This window comes from Sinocyclocheilus rhinocerous, unplaced genomic scaffold, assembly GCF_001515625.1.
Source record: "Sinocyclocheilus rhinocerous isolate Xijiao unplaced genomic scaffold, SAMN03320098_v1.1 scaffold1600, whole genome shotgun sequence".
NCBI classification, from domain to species: Eukaryota; Metazoa; Chordata; class Actinopteri; order Cypriniformes; family Cyprinidae; genus Sinocyclocheilus; species Sinocyclocheilus rhinocerous.
The window spans coordinates 1867671-1894549 of NW_015665129.1; the positions used below are offsets into that span (position 1 = coordinate 1867671).

Genomic DNA, 26879 nt, shown 5'->3' on the forward strand with positions numbered 1-26879 from the left:
ATGCAGCGTAGTGGTTAATGTTTGAAGCTTGTAATTGAAAGGTAGTAGGTTTAAACCCCGCAAAATATCATCCAAAAGCCATAACCTTGACCTAATGTCTTGACTTTTAAAGCTACACTACTGTTTAAAAGTTTTTTTGTTTTTTTTTTAGAAGATAATTTAATACATTTATTCAGCAAGCATGCATTAAATTGATCAAAAGTGACATTAAAGACTTTTAGATTTTTCAAAAAAATTTTAAATACATGCTGTTCTTTTGAATTTTCTATTGATCAAAGAATCCTGAAAAAGTATCATGGTTTCCACAAAAATATTAAGCACAGAAATGTTTCTTGAGCACCAAATCAGTAGGGGTGCTCCGATTGATTGGCTACCGATCACTATCGGCCGATAATCACGTTGGGATGTTTGATCGGCGGTCTCTAAAAAGGCAGATCTCAAAAAAACAATCTCAAGCTGATGACGCTGCCCTGAGAGGTTTGGCACGACATGCCGCGGCACCGTCTCAGTCTCTGTCTGGCGCGGGTAAAATAATTATAATGCTAAATGTGAGGTACTCACCTTGTGTGCGACGTAATTTCACAAACAGCGTGAGTGAATCACCGCGCACGTTCTCTCTTTCTCTCTCAAAATACGCAAATGGCTTCAAATCACTACATCGCGTCTGTCTATAAGCGAGCTGTCTGCACGCTGCACAGTTGACACAGGAATTGTCACTTGTACAATCGAGGCAGTGTCACATCGTCACTAAAGTTTATAAATTGCATTACTTTTTAATTCTTGCCCGTGTTTAACCATTCAGAGCTCGCGCGCTCTCCTGGAGACTGTGTGCTCATGCACACTCGAAGCGCACACACATAATGTCAGGTTCACACATACTCCGTTTGCAGTGCGTATGTGGTGCGTATTTTTTCCGCGCTCATGTTAACGGATTAAAGCGTTCACACTGCACACAGTTGCGTCCGTCAGTGCATTCCACGAGCGGTGTGTCTGCAGCAGTGCAGAGATCGTTTCCTACCGAGTCTATTTTTGCTGCGAAATTAAAGTGACAGCGCATTGTTTGCAGTAAATATGAACATGGATTGACACGAAAATGTAGTAATTACACCATAAATGCATATTATTAAAGTCTACTGTGTTTCACAGTCAACACATATGGCTTTTTGACTAGGTTTGCTTATATTTATTGTGTTTAAACATGTCTGTGAAAGATTGTATTACTGTACTGTGTAAAAAAAGAATTGCAATGCTGAAAAAGCATTTTCAGTGACAGTGTTTGGATTTGAAATCAAAATAATGGATAAATCAGTTGCAGACTCCTGTGTGAAAGCTGCTTCCCCTCTCACAAGAGTCGCCTAAGAGGGGAATTCACCCCATTTTCAAAAATGAAATCCAGGCCCTGAATAAATGTCTAAAAATCCTGATTGGAGTATCACTATAAATAGTTATAAATGATAAAAAGAAGGCTTTAAAAAGATCAGTATCGGTGACCGGTATCGGCAGATACTGCTTTCTGTGATCGGTGATCGGCCTCAAAAACCCTGATCGGAGCACCCCTACAAATCAGCATATTAGAAACATTTCTGAAGGATCATGTGATGCTAAAGACGGGATAAAATAATGTTTCAAAATATTACTGTTTTTGTTGTATATTTGATCAGATAAATGCGGTATTGGTAAGCATACAGTAAGTAACTTCTTTCAAAAGCATTCAAAGTCTTGCTGACCCCAGACTTTGTGTAGTTACTACAAAAACTGTTATGCATAATTAATCTAAAAATAAAAGGTTTATTTCACTTCATGTCTTTAGAAAACTGCATGTTTTTTCCCTCTATGGAGCACAAAATGTACAGAATTACTAGATCAATGTACGTTATTACTCACTGAAAGACTTCTGAAAGAGATTTATTCCTGACAGACTTATCGCTTGGCGCTTTGCGTCACGCTTAATTAAGACGTGATATAAGTCTCTTTGGATGGAAAGTGTCAGCAAATGAGCACAAATTAGTAATTAGTTTGATTTGGAGCTGTGGTCTGTGCTCTCTCCATGAGATACAACCTCGAGTGATAAGTCTTGTTACGGCAATTTCTTCACCCCCCAAGAGGCTCACTTTGCATTGTGGGAAGAGAGCAGTGCATTTTCCATAAGACAGTATTCTGTATTCTAGTGTGGTTGTGTTTCAGGCTGTGTGGAATGTGGATCTGTGAAGGCTGTCTGCACACTGTGTGCGTGCGCGTGTGTGTGCGTGTGTGTGTGTGGAGCCTGGACCCCGGTAACCATGTTTGACAGATGCACTCATGCGTTTGCAATTATTTACACACTGCAGACACACCGCTTTGGTCATCCCTTAAACTTGGAGAGAGAGAGAGATAACAGCAGATGGACAAGAGGGGAAAAATTGAAGTATAGTGGAAATTGATAACAATGTCATTTTTGACGACTTGAGACAAACCTTTTGTTTCTCACCCTTTCATAGTGGTGTTTCTCACTGTTTAATGGTGTGATGCAGTAAAACCCTCAGTACTCTTTAATCAGGTGTCCTTAAAACCCAGACAGACGTACACACCCACCTTACACAAGAGCCCGTTTTAATTGTGCTTCCTTAACCGCTCAGGTTGTGTCACTTTCCCTGCGGCGTCAGTGGAATGTCAGAGGAACTATTTTAGCCGAGCTATAATCGGCTCATAGGACGTCAATTGTTGTCATGTTGAAGTGAGTCTCTTTTTGTTGTTCTTGGTGTATTTATGATAATATCATTGCAGTTTTTGAAATTCCTCCTGGTGTTTTTTATTATAGTGCTTGCAAGGCAGTCCTGTATTGATATTTGTCAGAAGTTCTGGGCAGGGCTTGTTTAAAATCAACCTCAAAATAACCTCAGGTGTTAAATATCTGCTATTAATTCATCCTGAACTGCTTACAGTACAGACTCAGCCTTAGGTGTTCTATTATCTTTTACCTTTTTAAAAATAATTTTAAGATTGAAACTCTCCATTGACCTAAACAGTGTTGCTGAATGTTCAGCATTCAAAATCTTTACCTGAGCATAAATTTAACATTTTACTTATGCAACTTATAAGCATTTCCTTTTGGAAATGTAAATCCAGTTACATAACCAGAGGAGCAGGATTGCCCAATAATAATAACTTACATGTTAATGTACCAACGCACATATTGATTCTTAACTTAGTTGATTTTAATTCTGCTAATACTGAAATAATAATAATAATAATAATAATAATAGTATTCTTCTTATAATAATCATCATTATTATTCATTATTAAAAACTAGTGCTGTCAAACGATTAATCGCATCCAAAATAAAAGTTTTTGTTTATTACATACTATATGTATGTGTACTGTGTTTATTTATTATGTATATATAAATACATACACATACAGTATATGCTTTGAAAATATTTACATGCATTTAAATTTATATATTTATATGATTATATTTTATATTATATATAAATATATTTAATATATAAACAGCATAATTTTTCTTAAATATATACATGCATGTGTTTGTATTTATATATACATAATAAGCATTTCCTTTTGGAAATGTAAATCCAGTTACATAACCAGAGGAGCAGGATTGCCCAATAATAATAACTTACATGTTAATGTACCAACGCACATATTGATTCTTAACTTAGTTGATTTTAATTCTGCTAATACTGAAATAATAATAATAATAATAATAATAGTATTCTTCTTATAATAATCATCATTATTATTAATTATTAAAAACTAGTGCTGTCAAACGATTAATCGCATCCAAAATAAAAGTTTTTGTTTATTACATACTATATGTATGTGTACTGTGTTTATTTATTATGTATATATAAATACATACACATACAGTATATGCTTTGAAAATATTTACATGCATTTAAATTTATATATTTATATGATTATATTTTATATTATATATAAATATATTTAATATATAAACAGCATAATTTTTCTTAAATATATACATGCATGTGTTTGTATTTATATATACATAATAAATATACACAGTACACACTCATATGTAAACAAAAACTTTTATTTTGGATGCGATTAATCAAATGCAATAAATCCAATAAAATAAATAAAAACAATTATGATAATACTGAAAACATTACTATTAATAATATGGTTATTGATACTAATATTATAAAACATCTACAAAATAATCATTTATGATGCAACTGAAATATTAATATATTATTATTATTAATAATATTACATTAATATTAATATATAAAATATTAATAATTTTATTATATACAAATATACTGTCTACAAAATAATCTTTTTTGCTGTGATTTCTTTGACATACTGTGTAATTTGTGTTTTATTTATTTATTTTTTGTTTTTAAAGAAGTAATTCAAATTATTTTTGTCAATGAAATACATACATTGACATTTATACTCTTTGATCAATGTTCTGATCACAGGTTAAGGGTTCTTTTGCTCAGCACATACACATTAATCACTGATTAATTCATGGAAAAAGAAACAAAAAAAAGAAACAAAAAAAATGTCATGAACAGGTCAGACAGGTGACCTCCAGCTCAAAGATTTACAGCAGATGATCTTTAGCAGGCTCAGAGGTAATTGGATGAATCCATCATCTGTGATTGGCCAGCAGCTTTAGATAAAAAAATGCTCTTTCTTCATTGTGTTAACAAGAAAGATGGAGACGATGGTGACAGAAAACAAAAAGAGAAATAGAGATAAATAGTATGAGAGAATTGGAGGAGGGAATATTCATCAAAATCTGTGCACTCTCATCGCCTGACGTCACTTCTCTGCAGTTCTGAGGTGATAATTCACATGTGATAGCAGTTGACAGCAGGCTCTAATTGGCCCTCATGTGGGTGGTTGACCTTTAGAGAGTGTGACTCTCAATGCATTGTCATCAGGATATTGTTGATGCTCTAAACACATCTCACTCTGTGAAAGATGCATGAAACCCCCCAACCCCCAAGAAAAAGGAAATAAGGGGATTGTTGTTTTAACAGTATTGATCACCAGGGCGTGAACCCAGGGTTTCGTCCTCTATATTCTGTACGTAGGTATTCAGTGCTGGTTTAGGTGCTGGAAATGTATTTAGACTTCTCAGAAAGAGCAGTGTGGGTTTATGATTCATTGGCTCAGGAGCCCTAATTCAACTACAAAGGTGGTCGGCTGGTCCAGGGCCAGAGTGAGAGTTTCAGGTCGGTTGATGGAAATGTCACTTGTATTTTTATGCCAGCGCTGTAAGTATATATTTCTTAGTTATGTACATGAAGTTTTATACTTTGCAAACTTAAGCATTTGGTTTTGTGGGGCATTAATCTGTGGTAAAATCATCTAACTGGGATAAGTTCCTATTTGTTAACATTAGTTAGTACTAACAAACAATGATAACTAACAATGAAATACTAAAATGTAGTATTTACTAAAGAAACATAACAAAGCATTTATTAGTCTTAGTTATTGTGAATTTCAACATTTACTTATACATGATTAAAATCAAAGGTTCAAGGAGGTAAATACAGTAAATTTTGTTCTTGTGGGGACATTTTTTTTCATGAGGAAAACAGAATTAAGAATTAAGTTTTTTGAAAATCTAAAAATTGCCTATAGTTTTGTGTGAGAGGTGGGTTTAGAGGTAGGGTAAAGGGATAGAAATAACAGTTTGTACAGTATACAAATCATTAAGTAAATGGAATGTCTCCTTAAAACATGAAAACCTGTGTGTGTGTGTGTGTGTGTATGTGTGTGTTTGGCCCAGTGAAAATGTTACCACTTGAACTAATCTGTGGTACAAGCCTTACTAACTTCTAGCAAAAAGAAAAAAAAAAGTTGTTAAAAAGTTAAGTCCTGACCTTGTCCTCTTCTTCATCCTTTTCCTCATCCTCATCTCATCCTTGACCTTCTCCTTCTCCTCATCCATATCTTTGCTCTCATCCTCGTCTTTATCCTCATACTGATTGAGAACACTACTTACTGCTAGCAGCTGCGTAAGATAAGCCTTGGCCCAAAGCTCGAACACTTCCTTCACAATTATCATGGCTATTTTTGCTCACAGTTTGGCAAAGCCTGGTGAATTTGGGCCATTTGTCTAGATCTCTATTTTCAGGCCTGCCTAAAAAAAACCCAAACCATTATAAATTCAATACAAATATAAGCACAGAATGAGCTGCACATGCAAAATTGATCTAACAATTTTAACACTAAGTTTTATCCAAGGATTGGATTCTAGGTAAGATTTTTTTTTTTAATGAAATATCCAACTGTTTCCCCCACTTTGCTATTTTCATTAATTCCTTCATACAACCTTTCAAGATTATATCTTTTTAATTTCACTTCTGTTTAATTTCATATGATTTAAACGTTGATTTAGCTTATTGACTAGATGTTTTAAAAATACTTCTTTTCACTTTTTACTTTCAGAGCTGCACAGTTTTTTAAATTAGATATGAATGACATGCAAAGATGGTCTAAAAGAACACAATACGCCTAAATTGAATCAAACTGTCTGAAAAGACCTTCTAAACAAAGTGTGACGCTCAATAAATGGCCATGGTGGTTTTAGATTTTATCATTGCATTACTGCTGATGTTCGATTACTGTTTTCAATGTTCAAAGAATAAAATTTGAAAAGACCTGTTACCATAGTGCTTTTCCATTTATGAATTTTCAATTTAGGACACTACTTTATACATTGCTGCCTCAACTAAACACTTTCCCACACTCTTTCTCCTCTGAATTATTGACCTTTTGTATAAAGCCTCTTCCATGTCGAGGGAAGTTAGCGTCAGCTGAATCTACCCGTCTAGTATTAACTGGCTAATCCATTTCTGAGCCACTGGGAAACTTTTGGGTGCTTTTTTTTGGGACTGGCCTTTGACTGAAAGTTTGCGCTATTTTGTCATGTTGTTGCGATTTTTGTGTTTGGCAACTGCGTTTGTATATTTTGTGTACATCTGTGCATTTGTGTGTTTTGTTGATGTTCTTCTTAGCAGAGGGCAGTGATTAGCATCATCAATGAGAGGTGTTTGTCAGCTGCAACAATTGAAAGCTGTGTGTGTGTGTGTGTGTCGGTGTGTGTGTGAGAGAGAGGCTGAGTGGGTGGATGTGGATAACATGCTAATGATACTGCTGTTACACTTCCTGCATGACTCATCGCAGTGTGATCCAGCACACTCTCTCAGTGTGGGCACACACACACTCACAATCTCTTATTAAGCCTGAGATATGATATATAACTGCATTCATTCTGCTCTTTCTGAAGGCATGCTGGGATGCTCATAAGCATAATAAGCGGGTTTATCACAGACTGCATCTTCCTTCTGAAATGCTATTAAACTTTTAGATGTGCAGTGAAATCACTTGTGAGCACAGTGTAAACTGTACTAAGTGCTAATCAAAACTGTTGTAATATTCGGAAAACACTGTTAAATGAATATCTATTCATACTAGTGGTCGACTGATATTACTAATATAAATATCACTTGCTAAGTGAGATTATTATTTTTACATATACCAGATTACTGCTGTACTGTTGGTTAGAGTGTTTACTTGCTTTTAATTTGTGTTTTAATGATTTCTATATTTTTTAAAAAATAGGATTACAGAATCAAAAGGTTCTGATTTGAAGCATAAATCAGTTTTTTTTTTTTTTTAGTTCAAATTGATTTCCAAATGCTTTATTTCTAATTATTTTTGTAAATATTATGTAAACTATGCATGTGTTATTTGCTATTTTTAAATAAAATAGTGTGATATTTTATAGGTCTATATTGGCTTTATATTGGCCATCAGCCATCCTGCTCTCTAAGATATTGCATTGGCCATCAAAAATCCATATAGGTCGACGACTAATTTATAGTGTGAATGATAATAATCATAAGCATATTATTAGTGCATGCTTAGTTATTGAAAAATACACACACACACGCACACAGACACACATAGCACATATGAGTACAACTATTCCATAAATAGTGTTTAAGATTACAAAGATAAGGAAACAGGCAGCCATTTTCCGGTTATTCAATATAACCTGTGGTACTTTATCTTAATCTGCAGGTGTATTGATATAACTCAGTCCCTCCTGGTGCTTTCGTAGGGGCTTCAGCGTTAACAAAGGATCACTGTGTCTCTCTGCCGTAAGCAATGTTCTTCTCAATGCTCTGATTTGCTGGATTTCATGGATTTCAACGTCATTCATTCTGTGTCGTGCTGTGTTTCTAACCCTCTCTTACAGTTTTCCCAGGGTGTCTGATGGAGAGCTACTTTACACCCTAATACTGATTTCAAGCAAACATTGTGACGTAAATGCACATTTTAATTCCTGTGACAAGCTTTAAACAAAATTGGGGAAGAAGTGTTCAGATTTGCATTCATGATTCCAGTCACTGTTTTTCATGTGAAGTTTACAACAAAACGTATTTTGAGATAAACATATGAAATCTGAACCATCAGAATATTTTTATATGAATATAAAAAACACAAAGCAACGTGCTAAAACTAGTGCTGTCAAAAAAAACGAATTAATCGCACATTTTTTCTGAAATTAATCATGATTAATACAACATAACATTAAAGTTTTTAGATATACTTTTATATTGCAATAATTTCACATTCTTTCTTCAAATTCATTTAGAAACAACATAAAGACAGTATATTTTAAATATTTGTTTAATGGCATCTTTTTTTTATGACTGAAGGCGAGTATTACTGATACCAATACTACTGATATCTCCAGGAAATTGTTATTTTTTCCTCTAATATTTAACCATTGACTTATAGCCATTCGACATTACAGTATAATTGAGAGCTATCGATTTTAACATTTATTAGACTTTAAAAAATATCAACTTCTAATTTAAATGAGCTTAAAACAATCTTCACATAAACCCATTATAATAAATCATATCACATCATATTTTCCTGTGCCCTTCAGCAAGTAGGAAATATACAGAAATTGAATATAGTTATCAAACACTAAATTCTAAAGTAAATCTAAATGAATCCTTAAAGCTACAAAAATGATTGATTTCCTATTTTTTTTTTCTTTTGTTCTTTGATTAACAGACATTACAACAGCTGGGTTATTAGGTTATTTGGCTGCTATTACTTTGAGAGCTGCCGCTGCTGAACGTAACATGGATCTGACAGGCATGATCGTAGTTTCATTCTCGCTTTAATTTGAAATTATACAGGCTACAGTGCACGCCACCATATTTGTGTGTGCAATTGAAGAGCACACGCTACACGCTTTGTTTTTGGTTCACCTCCATCTGCTGTAGGTGAACCAAAAACAACTGATAGCAGCTCTCAGTGATAATACAGTATAATGGCTGACAGGACAGGGAAATTCTTTTTTACTGACATATGGCCTGACAACATCTCATCTGACCGCAGTTCCGTTTCCACGCTTGTTTGACTAGCGCCTGTTGCTGAGGCGAAATGGAGAGTGCATTTGAAAAGTCTCCTGTTTGATGTGCTAGTAAAGACGTTCTGTGTCTAAATAAATGCTATTCTTGTCAAGAATAAAGAGACAGAAGCAGCAGTTGTGAGTGAGGTGGCCAACCCAAGCTCTTCCCCTGTGTTAACTGCGTTAAATATTTTTAACGCCATTAAACTTCAAAAATTAATGGCCTGCGTTAACATGCTAATTTTGACAGCACTAGCTAAAACACATCTTAGCAATTGTATAGCAACGCTATGGCAGCCACCTGCAAGTTATGCAAGGCCACAGTATCCAGGTCTTCATGACTATGCATCATTTTAAACTATTAATTTATTTTAGTGGAAATCATTACTTTGCCCCTTTAAGGGTTAATAGTAATTGTCTCTTGGTTCTTTAGGCATTCACACATCATTTTAGTTATGTCACTGATTATACCCTGGATAATTTTCTTTTTACTCCCAGCTCTTTCGCAAGTCATTTGTCAATAAATCCCAATACATTTTATTGTAAATTTTATGAAAGCTATTAAATGTCTATTATGTGGGTAGAGCCGCAGTGCAGATTCAAATTAATATAAGGAAGCTCGTCTTTGTTCTCTGACTTACCCTTGACTCTAAGTTCTTTCGACCACGATGCCGTCTAGCAGAAGTCAATAGCTTAGTCAGACCCTTTTATAATTTTCAAAGAACTGAAGACTTGCTGACCAAAGAACTCTTCTGTGCCGGAGTTATGTAAATTGTTCATACTCCCCTGCAACTCTGTAAGTATAGTTTGCTGCCACAGTAATGTAATTGATTATTGATTCGAGGAACTAACGCCTGCGTCACTATTTGATTGGTTTTGACATGTAAATAAATTTAGATGTCCACATTTTTAAATGTAATTAAATTTTTTTAAAGATTTTTTTTTAATCATAAATGATACTTTATATTTGTAATTATCTATACAAAATTATTTATTAATCTAAAGTGAATTTAAGTGACAGTCCAGTAAATTATTTGGATTAGAAATTCATGTGTGTTTTTTTAAGTATAATTATTTTATGAATTTGCATGATTAAAATTGGTCACTCCTCAACAGACAAAACAATGACGCTTTTCCCTCGATAATCGGCCCACTGGTATTAAATAAATGCTGATTGCACTCCGCAGTTATGCCACCCCTGAAATAACACTCTCTATTAATTTCATCTGCTCACTACAAAGAAATAACCTTCAGAAACCAATTTTATTTCTCAGGGGAAAATAAAAACCCTCTTCAATTCTTGAGTCTGAATGGGACGATGACCCTCACCTCTCCAGAGCTTGTCTTTTCTTGCTGCTATTATTCCTGTATTTGTTTTAAATGACCTTCCCAAGCATTCGCCTGTACCAGAATATTCAACACACAGCAGTTTCTATAAAATCAATTTGCTGGCCCGCATTTCGTCTTCTATACCTTCTTATTAGTGGAATTGTTAGTGCTTTTGTTCGTATTGGTGACAGTTGATCATGAGTATTTTCAAAGTGAAAGTACTACTTGCAAAAGTCCTACTTTTCATTTGAATGGCCTTTGTAGTGACCTTTATTTTTGTAAAAAAAAAATAGAGTATCAAGACTGAGGTGAAATAAGAGAAAAGTCGGTTGTCATTTTACGCCATGACACTGTGATCCAACCCACACATCCGTGAGTTAAATAAGTGATATTCTTTTAGAAAGTCTTTCATGAAGATTCAAAGCAACTGTTTCTATTTTTACGTCCTCTGTTCTGATTCCACTGTCAAAAACATCAAAGACATTTTGGTTTGAGGCTGAATTTGCTGCTTGTGATGCCAATGGGAACGCATCTATTCCCTGCAAACTAAAATCCAAAAAAATTATAAATCAAGAAATAAATACAGAACTCAGGGAGCGAGGGGACTTAACCAGCTCTCTTTTTTGCATGTCTACTTGATCTTCCAAACTGAAATGCCTTAGTGTGACTCAACCACATAAACAGATGCAAAATAAAAACAGCCATTATGTTGTTTTTTTTCTATTACTTTGACATTGAGTCTGAGAATAAACTTTTGCGCGTTCCATATAAGCCTCTCATCTTTTGTGCATTTCGTTCAATTCAAAGTAATACTCCTCCATCCTTGACAACCACATAAACAGATGCAAAATAAAAACAGCCATTATGTTGTTTTTTTCTATTACTTTGACATTGAGTCTGAGAATAAACTTTTGCGCGTTCCATATAAGCCTCTCATCTTTTGTGCATTTCGTTCAATTCAAAGTAATACTCCTCCATCCTTGTCGCCGGCCTTGTCTGTTAAAGGGCCTGTTGTCACGGCCGCTGGGCTAGATGATGTGTGACCCGCGGAGTCCAGAAATTTCCCAGATGAGAAACAGAGGCCAATGAGAGAGGATGAGCTTTGTCATTACTGTGAGATACACTGCGCTGCATTCATCACTCAGAAAAGATTCTCCTCCCTCGCTTTCCTCCTTCCATCAGACTCTCTCTCTCTCTCTCTCTCTCACTCAGTTGCTCTCTTTGCTCTGTGAAGCTGGAAATGGGGTATGATTTAACTTCAGGCCATTTCATTGTTCCCTTTAAGCTTCTTAGCTCTAAAATATTCATATTTTTGGGCACAGGAAGCAAAATCTGTGACAGCACAGAGAGCAGACAAGAAGGAGAGTGAGAGGGAAAAAAGGACAAGAGTGTGAAACAGAAATAAGATATTTCTGTAGCCGATGTGTTTAGATAAGCTGCAGACAGGCTCGTTTTCTATGCTTATCTCTTTCGCTTTATCCTTTTCTGCTTTTCTGTCTCTTTCCCCGCTTTCTGTCCATCAGTCACGTCTTTTTAAAGTAATAGTTCACCCAAAAATGAAAATACTGTCATTATTTACTCACCCTCGTGTCGATCCAAACTTATGTGACTTTTTTTTCTTCTGTCGAGCTTTCCATATAATGGAGGTGAATGAGGATTGGGCCTGTCAAGATTCAAAATGAATTATTTTCAATGAATCAGTTGATTCAGTTCACTAAACTGGTCTGAATGATTTGTTCTCAAATCACTACTCAGTCACTCATTGATCATGTTACAGCAGTTTACAGCTCATTGAGATCAGTAAATAACTGATTATCAGTCTGTTTGTCTAAAGACTACAAATGCGTTACTGTTCAAAAGTTTAAGATCAGTAAGACTTTTATCCAGCAAGGATGCATTAAGTTGACCAAAAGTTATAGTAAAGACATTTATATTGTTAAACAAAATTTATATTAAAAGAAACTGTTCTTTTGAACTTTGTGTTCATCCGAGAATCCTGAAATGTTTTCAACATTGATAATATTTAAAAATGTCACCAATCAACATATTAGTATGATTTCTGAGGATCATGTGACACTGAAGTCTGGAGTTATGACTGAAGAAAATTCAGCTTTGCCATCACAGAAAATAATTACTTTTAAAACAGAAAACAGATATTTTAAATTGTAATAATATTTCACAATATTACAGTTTTTACTGTATTTTTGATTAAATAAATGTGGCCTTGGTGAGCATAAGATGCTTCTTTCAAAAACATTTAAAATTCTTACCAACTTTTGAACAGTAGTGTAGTTCATAAACAAAGCTCGGAATCTCCAATCCCTATTCATTGTCTTTTTGTGTTCCCGCTTTGTCATTCAGGTTTGGAATTACATACAGTTTTGCAAATAATAAAAAAGGGGGGTGAACTGTCTCTTTAAGTCTGTAACGCAGTGCACTCTATGCCTGTTTGTGTTTTAAAGTGGAATCCGTTGTGGGGTTCAGTGTCAAAGCATATTGCACTAATTATACATCATTATATTGTTATCAACTTGTTGCAGTGAGCTGGTGTGTATACTGCTTCTGATACACATACGTCGCTTGTGTCGTTCTCTAGGGATTTAATTGGCAGTGATATACAGCACATACACACTCACACACAAAGCTCATTTGATTGGATTTAAGCCATGGTGACATATACTTGTCTCATCACTTTGTGGTTAGTGGCTCAGCTTCTTGCTTGCTAAATTAGTTTTCAAATGGAAAGTAGTGACACAGATAACAAAGTATTTATTAAGACAAATGAAACCATAATCAGAAACAATGGATAAAGAGAAAAGTACATCTCTTACTGAAGGCACGTGGAGATGCTTTGATTTTTAGAGACTGTAAATTTAATAAGTATAATAAATAAGTATTTTATGTTTTATTTTTTATGTAACTTTTTTGATTATATCATTTATAGTAAAATTATACAGTACCATTCCAAATTTTTTGAAAGAAATTAATACATTTATGCATTAAATCGATCAAAAGTTATATAAAAATCGGACTTTTACATTATTACAAAAAGAAAAAAAATTATATTACTGAAAGAAAATCTCAGAAATATTAAGCTGCACAGCTGTTTTTAACATTAGTAAATGAATAATAAATGTTAATAATAACAAAAATATTAATATTAAAATATTATTACAAATAATAATAAATGTTAGAATCATTTCTGGAGTATTTGACAATGAAAAGTGAAGTAAGGACCTCTGAAAATTCAGCTTTGCCATCGCAGGAATATTTGACAATTTAATATAATAAAACAGAAAAGAGTTATTTTAAGTTGTAATAATATTTCGCAATACTTTATTTTTTATTGTATTATTATTTTTTAGTACATGCAGCTTTGGTCAGCAATAGACTTCTTTTAAAAACATTAAAAATCTTACCTCAAACTTTTGGTAGTGTAAATACCATGACAAGTATTCTTTCTCATGCAAATATTGGTCAATCAAAAATGCTTTGTGAACACATTGAGAAACAATTGAGATTTATGAAATTTGTGTGTGGAGCTCACAGGCGGTTCACAGTATTATTATTATTTTTTTTTTCTTCATCTGCACATTATTTGCAAATTTGCACTCAAATAATAATTAGTTTTTTTCTTCTGGTTAGATGCTAACTCCATATTTGCATGATTACAATGACAGTAATATAACCATAACCTGGAGGTGAAGAAGCAATATATTCCATGACCTGAAGTTTTAATCCCTGTGTTCCTCAAAGCAGGACTGTTAATTCCTACATAAATGTGTTCTGTCTGTCCTGCAGAGCCTGTAAGCTGCCCACCGACCTTTCACACTCACGCAATCGAACGTTGCGCAGGGCTGCACCACCTGAGGGCTTTGTGTTACATGTATTTGCTGAAAACAGGCACATCGCTACGTGATTTAATTACTTAATTATCTCTCTCGACTGAGAACACTTTTGTTCGTGAAAACAGGCATAGACTTTTCCATTGCCGAAACAAATAATAGCTGAATATAGAGTCTCTGGAGTACTGTGTCTCTCTCTGCTTGTTGCACTGCAGCGTTTCACAATATTCTTCCAGGTAGTTAGACCTCAGATTTGTCATGTCGCCCACAGGTGATTTGAGACTGTTGACCAAAAAGTCTTAGAAGGCAGCGAAAATGGGTGAACCTCACAACTGCAGACAAGTCAGAAAAGTTGTTGATCAATATCTGCTTTTTAATGACCAGTTTATACATATTGGTGCCTTGGTGCCATATAGACACATTTCTTTTTATTATTATTGTTTAAAACACTTGTGCAACTTAATATTTTTATGGAAGCTGTGATACATTTTTGGTGAAGTTTTCTGACAAATAGATAGTTCAAAGGAACAGCAGTTATTTGAAATATTTTTTTATGACAATGTAAATGTCTTTGCTGTCGCTTTTGATCAATTTGATGCATCCTTGCGAAATAAAAGTATTAATTTCCTTAAAAAAAAAATTGTACTGACTGTAAACTTTTGAATGGCAGTTTCTGATCAGTGTTGGGGGGAACGCATTACAAGTAACGCGAGTTACGTAATCCGATTACTTTTTTCAGGTAACTAGCTAACTAAAGTAACACATTATCTTTTAATTTACAAGAAAATATCTAAGTTACTTTTTCAAATAAGTAACTCCAGTTAATTTTTTTCCCATTTATTGATTGACAGCTCTCCTGTCCGCATGTTGAGAGAAATCAGGAGTAAGATGTTACTGTAGTTCTAGAATAAATGTGAACATGCATTAACTCATCTCACTCGCAAAAAAACAGATTCAGTATTCCTCAAAATGAATAAAAACTGTGAAATGCAACTCAGAATATGACACAAACCTGCAATAATTAAATGTTAAATAACACAAATATCCTTTATGTATTTAAGCAAAAAATTACTCTAGATAAACATTTGTGCTTCTTTTTTTTATTGCTGAAGTGTGTTGAACTTTCTTCTTCTACGTTCTACTTTACAGACGGTAAATTTACTTTTCCTTCAGCCTGAGGCTTATTCATTTCACTTTTGGTGTTTGGTAAAGTTAATTTTTTTCCCATTTATTGATTGACAGCTCTCCTGTCCGCATGTTGAGAGAAATCAGGAGTAAGATGTTACTGTAGTTCTAGAATAAATGTGAACATGCATTAACTCATCTCACTCGCAAAAAAACAGATTCAGTATTCCTCAAAATGAATAAAAACTGTGAAATGCAACTCAGAATATGACACAAACCTGCAATAATTAAATGTTAAATAACACAAATATCCTTTATGTATTTAAGCAAAAAATTACTCTAGATAAACATTTGTGCTTCTTTTTTTTATTGCTGAAGTGTGTTGAACTTTCTTCTTCTACGTTCTACTTTACAGACGGTAAATTTACTTTTCCTTCAGCCTGAGGCTTATTCATTTCACTTTTGGTGTTTGGTAAAAAAAGGGCTTTTACGTTTGCCAAAAATATAACTTTTTTTATATTAAAAACAAACAAACAAGATTTAAAAATGAAAACAAAAGTAACGTAACGCATTACTTTCCATAAAAAGTGAAAGTCATGTAATTGTACTTGTACTTTTTTAGGGAGTAACGCAATTTTGTAATGCTTTACTTTTAAAAGTAACTTTCCCCAACACTGTTTATGACTAATAACTTGAGATTTAAGTGTCATTTGATGTTTTTGCGTGCACACTGATAAATGCTTTGCAATTTCATTTCTGAAATAAATTGTATTTGTGAAATTCCATTTGCTATTAAAAAACAAAGCTAAGATGGAAACACAAGGTACAGTTCATCCAAAAATTTAAATACTGTAATCATTTAAAGTCATTCTTAACCTGTTTGATTCTCTTTGTATAAAAATCAGTGAATAACGACTTCAATTGCAGCGTCTTTCTCAAGCAGACCTATCGTGTTTCTTTAGAAAACTACCGTATTGGCCCGAATATAAGACGACCCTGATTATAAGACGACCCCCCTTTTTCCAGATGTACCTTTTGGAAAAAATTTTTGTAGCCTAACTCCTTCTGGTAACCATTCATTTTCTTGTATGCAAAAAGAGCAGCTTGAACATATTGCTAAACTTCTACTTTTGTGTTTCACGGAAGAGAGAAAGTCATAATGTTTTGGAGCAACATAAGGGTGAATAAATGATGACAGAATGTTCATTTCTGGGTTAACTTAGCTTTGCTTAAACGGCCAATGGGATTTTACAGAAGAACATTTAGTCTCAATGTATTTGTCACACAAAATCGTAAAATGAAATGCACCCCACAAGTCATCATTCACATCTATATCACTGGCAAGAACCCATCAGACTCGTGGAAATGTACAGATCTGACTTATTAAGCTGTGAACTGGGCACAAAATTGCATTACATCCACTCAAAGGAAGGATTCTGAGGTACTCCGATGGTCACTGCAGTAGCTGGGTGATTCACAGTGTAAAGTGGGATACGCGTGGACTACTTCTTGTAGGCCTGCATATAAAACACTGCACTCAATTGATATGCTAATTGGAGGAGCGGTGAGTGGGAGGCCTGAGCAGATAGATGCGACTCTCACCCTGAGGAGAAGTGAGAGAGAAAAGCTGTTAGTCCCATACCTTCTTTTACAGATCCTCTGTAATGCTGCAATTAATAACATCTGACTGCTGCTGCCACACCGTCTCCGAGCCGATGCATCTTCCAAACACCAGGTGTCTGCCAAGAGTCGCCACACAATGGCAGCAGGCTGTCGTTTAATTGATGTGTTATTGTAAACATGTCTGGACATTGACTTACAGAGACAGCTGCTGGACTCGGAGTTGCACCCTTAATATTTAGCAACTGGTGACAGTTTTAGGAGGCTGGGGTGCAAGTACCTGTGATGGTTTGTTATGTAACGGGAAGGAACACTGAATCAGTGCTGGGGGCAACTAACTGAAACTGCTAATCTAACTATGCTTTTCAGTACAGTGAGCATAGTGTGCTATATTTTAACAAGCTACTTTTTCCAGCAAGTGTAATATAATTATTTTCAGGTTGACTGACCGGCGGTCTGACCAATCATAATGCCGAATCTGCCATTTTGTCCAACCAACAAACCAGGCAGGAGAATAGATTAATGTCAGTGAACTTGAACTTTAAAAATGGTGTGCATTGATGTCTTTCTGCGGTTGAAACAAGATACCTTCTGATACCTTCATGTTTATGAAGGGTCAATTAAAGGGATAGTTCACCCAAAAATGAAAATTCTGTCATTAATTACTCACCCTCATGTGGTTCTAAACCCGTAAGACCTCCGTTCGTCTTCGGAACACAAATTGAGATATTTTTGATTGATTCTGGGAGCTCTCTGACCCTCCCATAGACAGCTATGTAAATGACAGCTATGTGACCAGCTGACCTTCAAAGACCACATTGCAAAGACTTCTCGATCTTGCAGGTTTGCATTGCACAACATCAGAAAGATCAGGCCCTTTCTAACGGAGCATGCTGCACAACTTCTTGTCGAGGCCCTTGTCATTTCTAGGTTGGACTACTGCAATGCTCTTCTGGCTGGGCTTCCATCAAGCACAATCCTATACTGTATTCTATACTGTATATAGTACCAGTCAAAAGTTTGGACACACGAATGGGAAAATGTCCAAACTTTTGACTGGTACTGTACTATAATATACACAAAGAATATTGGCCGATACTCGCATCAAGTTCAAGACATTGATGCTTGCATATAGATCAGCCACAGGCTCAGCACCCGCCTATTTCCACTCACTACTACGAAGGGATCCCCCAAATTTGGTGGAGATCCGCCACCGTGTTCGCGAGATAGTGACACCAGCCAACACTTTCACTTCAGTAAGGTGGTCTCTTGTTCAGGCAGCAGCATTCAAGCATTGTCTTATTCGAACGTAAGTGCCCTGCGAAGTGGACTTCACATGATATTCCGCCATGAATCCAGTTCCAAGGGAACGTACACGTTAACATTCAAAGGGCATTAAAGTGCGCGAGACATGCATTTATATTTATTTACAGAGGTATGTCACATTTCACACTTGTCACAGTAAGTTTCATCTGTGTGTGAAGACAGTAGCGCAAATCTGTGAATGAATTTCTCCATTACATATCTCTGTCACGTCATTATAAGTGTTTGATCACCACATTTGAGTGATCATTGCAAAAAATGTGTTTATGTATACATATTCTGTTTATGTCTATACTGTATTCTATACTGTATATAGTACCAGTCAAAAGTTTGGACACACGAATGGGAAAATGTCCAAACTTTTGACTGGTACTGTACTATAATATACACAAAGAATATCGGCCGATATATTGATATATATCAGCCTTTTTTTACACCCTAATATCGGTATCGGCCCCCCAAAAAATATCGGTCGGGCTCTAGCAAGGACGTCATTAAAATAATCCATGTGACATCAGGGGTTCAACTGTAATTTTACGAAGCTACGAGATTACTTTTTGTGTGCAAAGAAAAAAAAAAGACTTTATTCAACAATTTGTCGTCTCCGTGTCACCCTGGTGCCATTTGGGAGAATATCCACTGTTGGTCTCTTGTTCAGGCAGCAGCATTCAAGCATTGTCTTATTCGAACGTAAGTGCCCTGCGAAGTGGACTTCACATGATATTCCGCCATGAATCCAGTTCCAAGGGAACGTACACGTTATAATTTTACGAAGCTACGAGATTACTTTTTGTGTGCAAAGAAAAAAAAAAGACTTTATTCAACAATTTGTCGTCTCCGTGTCACCCTGGCACCAGTTTGGAGAGTATCACATACGTAAACAACGTATGCTGTTCTGTGACAGCTGTGCCACGCGGGATGCACCTGACACAGAACAGCATAAGTTGTTTATGTTCAGTGAATACTCTCCAAAATGGCGCCAGGGTGATGTGGAGGAGACAGATTGTTGAATAAAGTTGTTGTTGTTATTTTCTTTGCGCACAAAAAGTATTCTCGTAGCTTCGGAAAGTAAGTACTTTGGTAATGTTAAGCATTATGTAAAGCATAATGGTTCAATTGTTAAATGCCCTGCCTCCATTACATATCTTTGTCACATCATTGTTGTTATTTTCTTTGCGCACAAAAAGTATTCTCGTAGCTTCGGAAAGTAAGTACTTCGGAAGTAAAAACTGTTTGCACTACAAACCAGTGTGTTCATAATTAAGATAATACATTAAAATAATATGGTAAGACACACCAATTTGCAATATCAAGCAGCAAAACGAGCTTTTTTGTACAGCTAAAAATAGCTGGAAGCGAATGAGACCGGAAGCAAAACCCATAAAATGTAGAAAAGGCCATGCCCATTTTTACAGGAAGAATAAGGTGGATAATAAAATGTGTTGTTTTTTTTGCTTATGTTAATGCATTGACCAGTTTTAACTAATGGAACCTTATTGTAAAGTGTTACCATATTTAGTTAAATGTAGATTAACCAAAATAATATGTTGTTTGGGAAACTACAGTTTCAAAGAAGCTTCCCCAATAGCAATATTACTCACTTTAAAACACTGTTTAGGCCTTGTGGTGTGTCTAAACTAGATAAAGCATCAAAAAAGCATCAATCATCAATAAAAATGAACTGAAAGTGAAATGCTGCACAAAAATTGCAAATTTATTTAAAATAAAGTTGTGAGGAGCAGGATTTTGGACCAATGAGATTTGACATCGGGTGGAGCTACCATGCAGCATAAAAACAGAAAATAAAATCCATTCAGCTGATGCATTGTTTTCATTATTGTCACTTTATTACATTTTGTCGTCTCAGAGCATATTGCAACATTGAAAAGGCACTTAAATATGTGGAAATGAAAAGAATCCCAGTTATGTTCCTCCTGACTTTCTCTGCTCTGAGTCTGTTGGTTTCATTCTCTGTATCTTTTCCCATAAGTTCCACACTCTGCTTACCAGAGAAATGCCATTCAGATTCAGTCCCAAGGATAGAATGGATCAATAGGGCTTACATGCCCCTCTCACTTTCCAGCACAGAGTCGTAACTGTGCAGCTTTCAAACACAATCCACACGTTCCATTCCCATACCTCCTCTGAGGATTAAATGCTAACAGACCCTGCCAAACACACTCCAATCTATGGCAAAACATACATGGAATTCCTCTCACGTGTCTCTGTACACAAACACGTGTTACTGTAGTTATGCATAAATGTCTGTTGATCAGAGCGGCTTTTGAATTTCCTATCACGTGTGTTTTCCTGATCAGAACAGGGGTGTGGAGGGACGCTCGGTTGTGGTGCAGGAGCGCAGGCTGCTGGTTGGGGTCCATAACGGCTGGGGTTGGGTGGAGAAGCCTCGTGTTGGTGCTGGAACGAGAGGCCGAAGGGAGCGGAGCTGCCAGGGCTCGTGGAGCCAGCGCAAGCGGCAGCTTCAGGCAGACCTCCACGGACAAACTCAGGTGGATACTCAGCCCATCTGGCCTACTAATTTACTATAATTCTGAGAAATGTTGCCATACTTCCATAGACCTCCCTTCCAGTTGCACCTACATCTATTTAAATTATTTTACCAAATATCCTGAATCTTTAATTATCTATGTTTCTTTTCTGCTGCATTGATCTAGATTGATCTATGTCTCCTTGGCTGTACTGGTTGTTCTGATAATCTAAAACAATTATTTCACACCTGTATTGATTTTTAAAAAAAAAGAATGTTCATTCTGATCTTGCAATGCAGGTGCTATCAGGCTCCAAAACTGACATAAATCAACATAAAAGTGGTTTGCACAATATTCTGTCACCTTCTAAGTTTTCTAAAGCCATACAATAGCTTTGTTTGAGGAACAGAATGGAGTTTTTTAATTGAAATAATTTAATTATTTATACCATTCAATTTAAATATATTTAATTTAACAAAAACAATACATGTAACAATAAATCAAGATATTTTTATTTAATTGAATTTTTAAAATCTTTAACACACATCTAATTTGCACATGCACATTTTAAAAGTTAGCTTGCCAAGACTCATCCATCACGAAGGCTGCATGTATTTGATCAAGTATTTTGAATTATTACATTGATAATAAAATAAACATTAGTAAATTGTGGTAAATATTAAGCAGCCATTGCTCCAGTCTTCAGTGTCACATGGTCTTTCAGAAATCATTCTAATATGCTGATTTGGTGCTCAAGAAACAGTTCATATTATTATTAATGTTGAAAACAGCTCAATATTTTTGTGGAATCCATATATTTTCAGGATTCTTTGATGTTTGGAAAGTTCAAATGAACAGCATTTATTTGAAATAGAAATGTTTTGTTATGTTATAAATGTCTTTACTGCCCCTGAAAAGTATGCAGACATCTTGAATTTCAGTATAAAACAGTTCGTATTATTATTAATGTTGAAAACAGCTCAATATTTTTGTGGAATCCATATATTTTCAGGATTCTTTGATGTTTGGAAAGTTCAAATGAACAGCATTTATTTGAAATAGAAATGTTTTGTTATGTTATAAATGTCTTTACTGCCCCTGAAAAGTATGCAGACATCTTGAATTTCAGTATAAGCCACACATAAAGCTGTTTTATTCATAACACTTGAAATATAGTGCACAAGTCATATGGATTACTGTTATGCTTATTCCTTTTTAGACCTTGTTCTTTTATTCTTTCTTTGTAAAGAAACACAGCAGCTTTGAGGTTTTTCAAAACATCTTACTTTGTATTCCACCCAAGAACAAAAGCAATTCTGTTGAGCTCAGACTTTTCATTTTTGGGTGAATTATTCCTTTAATATAAACACTGTCAAAGAGTTCCAGTGTCTCGCATGGCCTCCTCCAGTTTAATGCTCCATCTGTCCTGTTTCAGTGACTTGAACTCTCAAAACCACACTGGTTGTCCTCCCTAGTGCTTACCCAGCAGAGATCCCCTCGTCCTCACCTCGTTGTTTTTCGTCCCAGTTCCATCTCTTTTTTTCAACACAGTCCTTATCAAATATGGATTTTTAGGGTGATTTACACACTTACTCACTGGATGTTAAATATTTTAAAAGCATCTTTTCCAGAAAGTATTAAAAAAAGTTCCGCTTTCTAAATTAAGGTTTCTCGTGTCTGCACTCTTCGTTTAATTAAAATGCTGATAAGCCGTCGCTGAACAACGCAAATGAGAAATGAGGCTTTGATTGTTGATGTCTGCTTCACTCCATCTGCTGCGGGGAAAAAAAGAGCCCCGCCCCCCACCGCCACAGAGTCACTGCCATGTGAGATCTCGCAGAACAAGTCACAAGCATCGTTCCTGTGCGGTGAGAGAAAGAGGTCTATAATTACCCAATGAGAGAAATTAGGTGTCTGAGAGAGTGGAGCATTTGCCTCCCCCTGAGGAAATTAAACAGCCATCCTTGACCAGACATTCTCAGTAAATAAACATATTGGGTGGGGGGGAAAGAGATCGGGGGATAAAAAAAGGGAATATCAGGTTCCAGGCAGCAAGCACAGAAGCAATCCAATCAGGCTTTATTCATCCGCCCGTACCCCCGTCCTTTCGTTTCTTTGCTCAGGGCTCTAGTTCAATCTTAACACCCTCAGGATTAGCCCCCTCTAATGAAATGACACAAATGTGCCTCTTTAGTCTATCTAGAACGGTCTCAGCACACACGCGGTTGTCTGAAAACCCAATACGTCTCCAGGGTGCTTGTTTTTCTCTGCCAGGCAACACAGAAGGTTTTTAAAAACACTCGTCTCTACAGTTAAGTCATGAGAGATATTCCGCCAATTACATGTGTGGGCGGAATCGCCATAGCGCTCTATGGGACGGACGCTCTTCGTGACCGGCAATACAATTTTCCACCTGCGAGGGTTAAAGTGTGGCCAATTAAAGCCTGTCAGAAAACAAGACGCAGTTCCGTAGGCATGTTAAATGCTAAACGCTCGCTATCTGGACTGAAAATGCTAGTTTCTAAAATTCTGGCTTAATTGGAACTGAGAACTCCTCACCATTTCAAATTGTTCACGAAGATGATATTTTCAAGTAATTATATGCAAGTGCGAAGCTTTTTTGGAAAGCGAGAATTTCTCTAACTGTCGAGGCTCCTGGTTGAAGAGACAGGCAGAAGTGTTGGACAGGTATCACCTCACATGATCTGCGGTCTCAAACTGTTCTGAGTTTGAATTCGAGAATTCGACAGTGTGTGTGTGTGTGTGTGTGTAAATTCCTAATGACGTTTGAGATGGCGTGTGTGAGCGAGAGAGGGAAAACAGACAGGGAGAGAGAGGGAGACAGACAGAGAGGGATGGAGTAATAGTGTTATAGGTGTATTTATAGAGCGTGTTGAAGGAAGGTGTCTGGAAAGTCATCATAGTGACTAATAAAGGTGGGACGAGACTCGACCTCCTGAAGATAGAATGACCTGCCTTGCAGTGGCGTTAAAGAGAAAGATTTTTCTTTACATTTTAACAGCTAATGGGTTGAGAACATAGGCTTTTCTCGCCTCTGGTGTGTCCTTGATTGTTTGTAATTACTAGGCAGCTCTCTGGAATACTTAATTCTGATTAGTCAGTCGTTACCTGCAGTCATATTTTTATATAATGACTTTTAAACTGTATATTTGACCGTTGTCCCAGGTAACTGTTTTGTATCTCTTGTAAACTCTGTGGTCTTTCTTCTCGAATATTGTAATCATTTCAGCTCAAATTCATATTTAATGTCCATTTATTTGTTTGGCAAGCAACTGTGTAGCTAGCAGGATAATGTACTATTTTTCGTCATTTGTCCTTAGCATTGTCATTATCACTTTGTCTTTAATAATTAAGTGTTAACACTGTCATTATCATAATTTTTATTAATAATAATATATATCATTTTTATGTATTATATATTGTCTGAAACCACACTGAACAAACATATGAAATTTAATTTAAAACTAGAAAAAAAGTCTCAGGATTTTGAAAAATGTATGTTTACTTGTACAAAAGAAAAAAATAATAATTTGGTCGTTCCCAAGTCATCATTAAAACGACAGAAGTGCATACCAAATACTGAAATTTTAAACTGATAAACTATAAAATAAGTCAAATATGCAGTCTCAGACTCAATAATATATATATTTAGGATTTATGTATATATACTGTATATAAAAACTTCATAATATATAAATACGAATTATACGCTATATTATTTAAGAAGCATGAAAGTTAGATTAGTTTAGAACTTCTAAATAATTATTTAAAGGGGTCATATGATGTTGCTAAAAAGAACATTATTTTGTGTATTTGGTGTAATGAAATGTGTTTATGCGGTTTAAGGTTCAAAAAACACATTATTTTCCACATACTGTACATTATTGTTTCTTCTCTGTCTGCCGCCTTTCTGAAACGCGTAGATTTTTACAAAGCTCATTGGTCTGAAAAGCGAGGTGTGCTCTGATTGGCCAGCTATCCAGTGCGTTGTGATTGGCCTAATACCTCAAGCGTGTGACGGAAATGTTACGCCCCTTACCATATTGTGATGCCGGAGGGCGGTGGGCTAGAGTGAGCAGCGGCGGGCGGGCTTGCGGCAACCACATGTGACGGTGAAAGCCGATCCGGCGTTGTTTTTCCTCAGCGACCAGCACGGATCAGCTCTAGGCATGACGAAGCGGATATCGTCCTCTTTTGGAAGGCCAAACAAAGTAGTTTCGCTTTCACAACGAAACACACAGCGCCTTCATGACATGGCGGCGGCGGAAACATTAATACTACAGCGAGAATAAAAGTTACGCCTTCTTTCTTTGCGTGAACATTTGGGCGGCGTTATGCAAATCTTCCCACATCGTGACGTAGACATGTGGGGGCGTGTTAGAACGAGCCGTTTTAGGTAGGCGTGGTTGACTCTTAACTTTTATAAAGAATATCTCTTTGGATTTGAGACTTTAGTCTTTGCAACTTTACAGACCTTCTTTATGCACCAAGAGCTTGTAACACTCCAAGGAGAAAGGAAAAATTTAAATCGCATCGTATGACCCCTTTAAATATTTATAATTAATTTACATTTGTCCTCAATGTAATGAGTATGTTTGTTTATGATAATAACCATAAAACAACCATTAAAAAATTATAATGCTCTCTCTCCTTCCTCTGTGATCTACAGGTGTGCTACTTTTCTGCATGGGTGCACTGTGATTCCCTATTAATCGGTTTATAATGGATCATGATGGCCTTAATGCTGTTTATTTTTTCCTTTCTCCTGGAGTCATAAGACATAACAGATCCTGCGTTTACTTTTTCACCAGTAGGTGGAGCTGTGTAACTCATAAACCGGCTTAGAAAGAGAGCTGAGTGAACAGTGTTGCAATCATACTGTGTTGACCACTATTTACTGCACCTCATCTCTGTCCAATTGCTCTCGTAATATGGTCTGATAGATTTGCTGAATGGAGCAACATAAAGTCGGCGACTAATTAACAAATCGACTACAAAACAGACTGCAGTACCTCACTTTCAAAGGACGTTTCCTAGAGCTCCAAAACTCTGTCTGACAGGCTCAGACTTCTTAAGTTTGAGGAATTCTGAAGTGACTGTTTCATGCTTGTGTTTTGGTTTATTTTACTCTTTCCTTCATAGGGTTCGGTGGACCTGTACTCACATCCTTATCAATATGCTCATGGAGAAAGTGAAAGAATAAAAGAGCTGAAAGGGAAAAAAAACTAGAGGGATGACAGTGAGAAAGACTCTTTGGCAAGTAGAAAAGGAAAGTTGGAATGTGTATGTGAGAGGGATATAAACTCAAGCAACTCTGTGAACCTCTTCCCATGCAGCTGGATAGGGAGACTGAGGGCCGAAATCACAGTTGCGCATTGATATTTCAAAACCCTGAACCTCCCACTGTGCATCTTAACCAGCCGCAAAATGTGCTGAAAATGCACTGCGCCTTGAGCATTTAAATTAAGTTATTGCCATTGCTTTCTTTGCAGAAGATACATGCAGGTTGTGGCATCCTTCACAAACTGGCAGTCAAAACCAACCTACAGTGTGCTGTGTAAAATAGCATTTTTTGGGGTGTTTGTGTTGTTTTATCATATTCTCATAAGTCTTTTACTGAAACAAATGCTAAAACAGCATTGACTTGTAGCATGTTCAGATAGACAGTGCTATCAGAGGAATCAGTTCAATCAGTCAATGCCCGCT

General features: G+C 35.9%; 1 pseudogene; it reads left to right on the forward strand.

Annotated features, from left to right (window-relative positions):
- Positions 1-26879, forward strand: part of LOC107731133 (nephrocystin-4-like) — a 161425-nt pseudogene that overhangs the window by 48656 nt on the left and 85890 nt on the right.